The sequence below is a fragment of the Lipotes vexillifer genome, unplaced genomic scaffold (assembly GCF_000442215.2).
Source record: "Lipotes vexillifer unplaced genomic scaffold, Lipotes_vexillifer_v1.1 scaffold2059, whole genome shotgun sequence".
Classification (NCBI taxonomy): Eukaryota; Metazoa; Chordata; class Mammalia; order Artiodactyla; family Lipotidae; genus Lipotes; species Lipotes vexillifer.
In genome coordinates, this window is record NW_006797468.1 from 504,026 (window position 1) to 512,670 (window position 8,645).

Below are 8,645 nucleotides of genomic sequence, written 5' to 3' on the forward strand. Positions count from 1 at the left end.
GGAATTCTGGCTAAACTGATGAGCAGGTTTCTTTCAGAAGGCACTCCATGGTGATCAGACATCACCTGTGGAATAGTAGAGAATGAGGAACCTGAGCAGATATCGAGGGTGGTGGATTCTCGTTGAACTGAGTTAGCAGCATTCTTGCTAAAACTGGATTTTACAAGGAAGTGCATAGATGGGCATAAGAGAAGCTTTAGGAGCCTAAAGTTTGGTCAAGCAAAGAATGTTTGTCTTCAACCCAATCAGAAAATGACAGAAGACCTAAATAGATATTTCTCCAAAGAAGACATACAGATGGCCAAGAGGCACATGAAAAGCTGCTCAACATCACTAATCATTAGAGAAATGCAAATCAAAACTACAGTGAGGTATCACCTCACACCAGTTAGAATGGGCATCATCAGAAAATCTACAAACAACAAATGCTGGAGAGGGTGTGGAGAAAAGGGAACCTTCTTGTACTGTTGGTGGGAATGTAAATTGATACAGCCACTATGGAGAACAGCATGGATATTCCTTAAAAAACTAAAAATAGAATTACCATATGACTCTGCAATCCCACTACTGGGCATATATCCAGAGAAAACAAAAAGACACATGCACCCCAATGTTCATTGCAGCACTATTTACAATAGCCAGGTCATGGAAGCAACCCAAATGCCCATCAACAGACAAATGGATAAAGAAGATGTGGTACATATATACAATGGAATATTAGCCATAAAAAGGAACGAAATTGGGTCATTTGTAGAGACGTGGATGGACCTAGTGACTGTCATACAGAGTGAAGTAAGTCAGAAAGAGAAAAACAAATATCGTATATTAACACATATATGTGGAATCTAGAAGAATGGTACAGAACTGGTTTGCAAAGCAGAAATTGAGACACAGATGTAGAGAACAAACGTATGGACACCAAGGGGCGAAAGCGACTGGGGTGGTGGGTGGGATGAATTGGGAGATTGGGATTGACATATATACACTAATACATATAAAATAAATAATAGAAAAAGAATGTTTTAAGTTAATATCTATTTATTTTGGAAAATTTGAACTTCATGCTGGCTAGAATTTGGCAAGATCAGATCCCAACTATTCATGCTACAGAGATTTTTCCAAATGAAGACACACTTCTGAATTTCCCAGAACTGTGAAAGGAAAATCAAAATGGAGTCAGTATTCCTGAGAGAGTTCTCTAAAATGGAGCCAGGAGACCGTTAAGGAAGTGTGACCTAATGCATCTCTCAGCCTGGATGGAGTCTGACCTCTTGACCTGATGAAGTCATCCAGAATATCTGCCAGAAACTCATGACAGCCTATCTACGTATTGCACCCCTACCCTAAAACAACTTGTGATTCCCAAGGACAAATAATTTCTGACTCTCATCAGCATTAATTACAATTCTCACCAGGCAAGTTTTAACAACTTTGTGGCTTTTTGTCTTTATAAGCCCCTGACTCTTGCTGTTCTCCTGAACACTCCTCTGGGGTTACCAAGTCTGTGTCTCCTGAACTGCAATTCTTAAGACCCCCCAAAATAAACTCTTTTGTTGTTTGCAGCCTCCTGCATTATTTTTTGGTTGATAGAACAAATACCATCTTCTCCAAGTTTAACATTTATTTCATATTAACGTGAACCAAAATCAATTTAAATTTTGGAAGATATCTTTTTCTTAGGCAGTAGAACTGGAACTACCCTGGGTTTCATATAGAGGAGGGGGAGCAGCTCTGCTCACTGCTCCTCCAGGTCTCTAGGGCTGAGTTCATATCCCCCGAGCTCAGCTTACCCCTGTAATTGCATTGAAGAGCTCTTTCTGTAAATGCCTCTGTACCTAAAACTAGAGCTCAAGAATTCCCAGGTTTAAGCAGTCATGAGCAGTTTCTCTTTTTCTCAGTATTCCCTCTTCTGCTGCCCCGGGTCGTCTTTTCCCATAATATGCACAGATGCATGTCCCTAAACCTAGGAGGTGGGAATCTCAGGCTATATAATATGGGAAAGGGGAGATACAGGGAGCTTGGAGGACTCGTAGTTAATCACTGGACCCTAAGTGAGACACCTCTACGCATCCCCTGATCACTTTCTGAGTGTCACTTAGTTGGACAGAGGCCTTGGGACAGTTCTGTGGATCCCAGGTAGCCTCATGCCCTTAAGTCTCTTAGGGTATTTCCCATAGAGGTTGGTGCTTACTTCACTTTGCAAGCCATACATTGAATTTAGAAAAAAAAAGTATTTTTTTTTCTTCAGAAGGAGACTGCCTAAGTAAGCAGATTCCTGTAGAATGAGATAAAGTCCAGGAGGGCAAAGTTGGGAATGAAAAGGAGGTTCCAGTTATAAGGCCATGTGTGGACAAGACAGTAAAGCAGACCAGCATGTGTCCCATAAAGGAAATGCTTGTGCTTCTGTTCAAGGGAAATATGAGTAACACTGAAATGACCCCACTGGCCATACCTGATGAGACTTGAGCCATGTTAAGAACTGGTCCTTATCTTGTCAGCCATGCTTTCACAAGTTTCACTCATAAGGATCCCTGGTGCACTTGTCAAACATGCAGAGTCCTGGTGTCCATCACTGACTAGAGAGGGGCCACGGATTAATTCTCATTTCCACATTCTGCAGGGGATTAATAACCCTTGAGAACTGTGCCTGGTGTTTCTCAGGCCTCACAAATGCACGTGTGGTGTACATGCAGTTTTTCCCACACCAACGACCGATACTCTGACACAAACTGGATGTCCTACCTTATTCACTGGGCTGGAAAAAAATCTCTGGGTTTTGACAAACGCATAGTGATGTGTGTCAGTAAAGAATTGCATGGAATACTTCTACCCCAACCCCACCCCATGAACTGATTACCATCTGTGTAGTTTTGCCTTTTCCAGAATGTTGTGTAAATTGGTCACACTGTAGCCTCTTCAGAGTGGATTCTTTCACTTGGCAATGCATACATGAAATTCATCCATGTCTTTGCATGGGTTGATGGTCCATTCCTTGCTATTGCTACATAGTACTCAACTGCATGGATAAGGATGAAAAATAATTTTCCCTATACCTTTCTAGGTTCTTGGCTTAGGCCCTCCTGTAATAAGTGAGAAAAAACAGAAGTTTAATGGTGTGTATACTTCTTGTATACTTGGGAGATACCCAGGAAAACTGAGTCACTCTCTGAAATGGCCCAAGCCATCACCTTAAGTGCCATCTTCAGCTAAAAACAGAAGAAAGATGTTGGGGGAAGGGGGTACCCAGTTAAGGAAGGTTATTAGGCAAAGCACAAGGTGAGGCCCCAAAGTGGGGTCTGAACCCACCACCCACCCAGGTGACAGCCCACACCCAGCAGGTTCCACATGTCCCCTCTGAGGGGACTAGCTCACAGAGCCTCCTCTTAGGGGGATTCACTTTGCAAAACCTTCCCTTCAGCAGATTCACATTACAAAACCTTTTAACAGGATTCGTCTCACAGTCCTTTTTTTTTGGCAGGGCAGTCATGCGGGAGGCTTGTCACCCTGAAGTGGGTTCAGTCTCACGTCACCAGGCCAGCTTTCCTGGGTCGCACTCACCACCTGCTTCTCCACTCCCAGCTTAGGCCCAGAAATGCCCCTTCGGTCCCCACCCCACGGCTCCACCTGGGCACCCACTCCTATCCTGCCTGGTCTTTCCCTTCCGTGTCCCCTGCAGGGTCACCAGGAGCTTCCACCTGCCCCAGGCAGGCTGTCTGTTCTGTCCTGGGGAGGCCTCTGTGGTGTCAGGTGGAAGACACAAGAGGTACCCGTGGGGCTTCCCTCATGCAGCACAGTGGCCAGCACCTGTCTACTGACCTCATCACTCTGGATGGGCCCAGGCAGGGCCTCAGGGGGTCCGCAGTAGCTCTTTGTTCTCATCTCACCCCAGCACCACCCACAGGGGAGTTGCTAAGCAGCTGTGCTGCCTACAAAGAGAGGACGCTCATTCACATGCCCCTCCCAGCCCATGGGGCTTTCGTGGGCAGGCCCTTCCCAGAATATGGAGCTCACCTGGGCAGGCACCCTGGCAGGGCTCAGCGCACAGGAACCGTGCCCATAGCCCTTGTTGCAGAGCACCCCCAGCCTGAGCACCTCAGAGCAGGATCTGAACAAACAGCAGCTCCGGGACAGGTCTGTGATCCTGGGCTTCACTCTGTGCGGCCTTCCTCTACTGGGTCTTCCAGAGGCTTCCGCTGCAGCCGGGGCACCAGGCCTCTGTCTCCACCCACCACCCCTCCTCTCCCTGACTTCCAAATTCCTCTTGTGTGGAGAGGGTCTTCTTGAAGTTGTTTACTACTCATGGGCCAGTTAAAATGATTAGAAAACAAGCCAGAGCTGCAGCCCCTTGTGTATCCTGACTCTCAGGACCCTACACCTGTTGCTTGGACCTGGCCGGTACAGCAAGGCCCGTTTTCTGTAACTATGAGCCCCTGATGGGCGAGGATTGGCTGGCCTGGGAAGCCTGACCCAGCCAGCCAGCCAGCCCTTCCCAGGTGTGCCTGGGTTGAGGTCAATATAACCACCCCGCCCACCCCTCCAGGCAGCAAGATTTCCTGTACCTGTGCCTGACACCATACTTTCTGCTCCATCAGCAGCCGTGGGACTGGGCTGGCAGGAGGGAGTGAGCCGCCACGGGTTTGTGGGTGTCCCGGCCTAAGTGGGGCTCTGCTGGACTGTCTATAGGAGTTGCCAGGCTGCCACCTGCTAAGGGAGAAGGTGTGTCACCCATACCTGCTGTTGAAAGCTCTTCCCAGGCAGAGGTGAGGAAGCAAGAAAAGAAGTAGGAGCCAGGACAGGAGGGGTAACTCAGGTTAAGTGGAAGGCTTTCCGAAGAGCATCCGGGCCAGGACCACCCCACATGGCCTGCAGGAGCCAATTCAGCAAGCGTGCTGTCCCTGGTGTGGCTCCAAGCCTTTTCCTCCAGCCTGTAAGGTCCTTGCACATATTTAGGTTTGCTTCCCTGGGAAGGGTGGATAAAGCTCAGAAGCAGCTGGCCTGGGGTTCAGCTAATGTTTACTCAGACATGCCTCCGCAGGGCCCACGAGCTTTCCAATGAGGACCCTCCTTGTGGGGACTGCTGGCTGCATGTGAGAAAATTCCCCACCTCCGACCATCTTCAGAATTGTTCATCGGTGTAGTAAGTGTCCTGATTGGGTTTTATCTGTGTAACTGGCGGGTTCTTAATTAGCAACCTGAATGGTGACATTAAATAGCCTCAATCAGGGTTGAGATACCTTCCCCCACATGTACAGGTGTAAGGACATGGGCAGGCCATGGGCAGCCGGCACCCTTAGGGATGGGCTTCCAACTGACCCCTCAACATTCTGGTGTCCAGCCACTGCTTTAGAATTTCTGGGGGCCCAATGCTGACTCTAAGGGTTCTACAATCCAGCCTCTGTCTGCCTTTAGTGAGACCCACACTTCCAGGATCCTACACAGCAGGGTCTGTGTGACTGTCCTGTGGCTTCTGTAACAAATGACCACAAGCTGGGTGGTTTAAATCAACGGGAATTCATCCTCCCCCAGTCCTGGACACCAGACATCTGAGATCAAGGTGTTGTAGGGATGAAGTCCCTCCAGAGGCTCCAGGATAGGGTTCTTCCTGCCTTTTCCAGTCTGTGGGTTCCAGGCGTCCCCAGGCTTGCAGCTGCATCCCTCCCATCACTGCCTCCATCTTCACGTGGCTTCTCCTCTGTGTCTGTCTCTCCTCTTTTGTCTCTTATAAGGACTTTGTCAATTGGATTGAGGGCTACCCTAACCCAAGATGACCTCACCTCGAGATCCTTAACTACATCTACAAAGACCGTTTTCCCAGAAATCCTGTTCATGTGTTCTTGGGGGCCACCATCTTTTGGGGCCACCATTCAACCCGTTATCTGTGTATAAAATAACCCACATTTTAGGAGATAACTAAGGTCCCGTATAGACTGGCACAGACAGCAGCCATGTGGGTGGGGCTCTGGGGAGAATGAGAACCCTGGAATCACCTGGAAAGGATCAAGGCCTGGTTTCATCAGAAGGTGAGCTCTTCTACCACAGGGCCTGTGAAAGCAGCCACTCCTTCCTGTCCATGGAAAGGGACCTAGTGCCAAGTACAGAAGTGGCTACCTTGCAAAGCTGGCTCTTCTGGGATTTCATGATCAATAGGTTACAATCATGTAACCAATAACTATGGGCTTGGAGGAATTGCTTTCTGGCACGTGATGCCGGCACTGTCACTTTAGGCTCATCAAGCCTAGAATAGGAATGTTTGAAGAAGAGTTCCGGAGATTGTGAAGCTTGGTTGTCAACGAAACCAAGCAGGTTTGTCAAGGTTGTCAAGGAAGCTTCCCCTTTAAGCCAAAGGCAGAGCTTGGGGATCTGAACTCCAGGGATATTTTAAAGGGGCTGCTCTGAAGCACCATTACAAGAGTGGTGGTCTCAGCCTGGGCTATGGTTTGAGAAAAGTGTGATCAAACTAAGCCTTACTTTCTGTTACAGTTGGGTAGGGTTTTGTAAAGCACTTCAGCTTTTATGGCAAATGTTTGTTACTGGAACAAAGTGTCCCCCCCCAAAATGGGCTGAAGCTCAAGGTGTCTCTGTCCCCTTCATGTGAAAGTCTAGGGCAGGTGGGTGCCAGGGCCCAGGCTGTGTCCACCTTGTTTCTCCTCCTTGCTTCCAGGTGAGGGGTCCAACCAGCAGGGTGGGGTGACCACATGGGCACCATGCCCTCCATCCTAGGATGCAGGCTGGCCAAGGCCCTCACCACCTCCACCCCTTCCCCTTGGTAACATGAGACACAGTGCCATAGACATTTTGGTGGCCCCAGTTGCAAAGAGTGGGATTGCTGGGAGGTGCAGGGTAGCCGTGAGCAAGAAAAATGAAAACAGGTTCTCCTGTGGCTAACCCACAGTCCCTGTGGGCTAATGAAATGTGATTACACATCAGCATAAGCTCTTCGATGCTTTGTGGTTCTGGAAATCCTATAGGAGGTGGTTCACAGCAGGTGAAGCTAATGCCCTCAGTGGAGGTGGTGAAGCCAAAGGTCTGAAGTTCAGACTGAAGGTGCCAATGTGGGTGTATATACAGGACAAAACCATCTCGTGTGAGTGTAGTTCAGGCACGTTTAATGTGAATGTAGTCGTGTTATGCCTAAGGTCTTGTATCTTGTGTCTTTCTTCAGGGACCCCCCTCCTCAGTTCCTGAGGCTCCTGTAACTCACATACAGGGGGAATGGAGAGTGAGCTCTGTGCAGTCTGAGCCCTGAGTTATCCTGTGTGTGAGTCTGCTCGGGGCTGCCATGACAAACACCACAGACAGGGCAGCTAAAACAACAGACATCTCCCAGTCTTGGATGCTGTCTGAGATCAAGGTGTTTCTCCTGAGGACTCTCTCCTTGGCGTGTAGACAGCCATCTTCTCCCCACGTCTGCACATTGTCTCCCCCTGTGCCAATCTGTGTCCTAATCTCCTTGTAGGACATCAGTCCTATTGGACTAGGGTCCACCATAGTGACTGCATTTTACCTTGATCACTTCTTTAAAAACTCCATCTCCAAATACAGCCACATCCTGGGGTCCTGGGGGTTAGGGATTAAGCATGTGAATTTTGGGGGACACGACTGAGCCCACACCATCCTGCTTAGGAACTAACATGTGCCTCGGTCCCTCCTTTCCTCAAGTCCCACGGGGGTGATGTGATGGCCGAGGGAGAGACCACTCCTACAGTGATTGTGTCCCAGCTGGGGAAGCCTTCTTCACTCCCTTTGATCAGGCAGTGGCAGTGCCAGCTCCCTCTTGAGGTGAGCAGTTCTGGGTCTGTCCCAGAAGGGCCCCATAGGGTTCTGCTCGGTTACACCAGGTGTCTGGGGCTCAGCAACCAGGGGAGGTGGGGAGCAGCAGGATCACAGTCCGCTGAGGGACCTGTTAGCCCCCAAGGTCTCCTGGCCTGCTGAGGTGCTCAGTGTCAGGGAACCTAGGAACCGGCAGTCTAGCGGGGATGCTGGGGACTCTCAGGGCCATGCGGGATGCCTCCCCCACCAGACCCTCCAGCAAATGAGGGAAAACCTTCGGGGGATCACAGAAGGGAGAGAGTCAAGGTCTTGTTTGTGCTTCAGAAAGACCACATTGGGATGGGATGTGAGATGCACCATGGGGTGGGGAGCTTTGTCAGGGCCTGATGGAGAAATCAGGCACAAGATCGGGCTTGGGCCAGGGCTGTGGGTGTAGAGGGGAATTAGTGTGGGGACTGGCCACAGACTCTGGAGGAGGAGCTGACAGTCACTGGGGCACAAGGAAGGGGGAGACTGGGAAACCCCAGTGTTATTGAACCAAACTTGGGTCTGCTTTCCCCAGTGAAGTAAAGCCAACCTACTGACACTGGTTGTGGTGAAGGAAAGTGCAGCTTTAATTGTAAAAGCGCCACTACAAGGAGGACAGGTGCTCTAAAACCCCGAATTCCCTGAGGGATTTCAGTAAAGCATTTTAAAGGCCAGTTTAAGGAGGTCGGTCACAAGGTATGTGATCAGCTGGTGCACAATTCTCTGGTTGATGGTGAGGTAACAGGGCACTTAACATTGTAAATTCTTAGGCACCAGAAGCTCTGGGGATACCTGTTCATGATCATCAAGTAGTTAATTTCTTCCACTTGGTGGTGGTTTTAGCATCT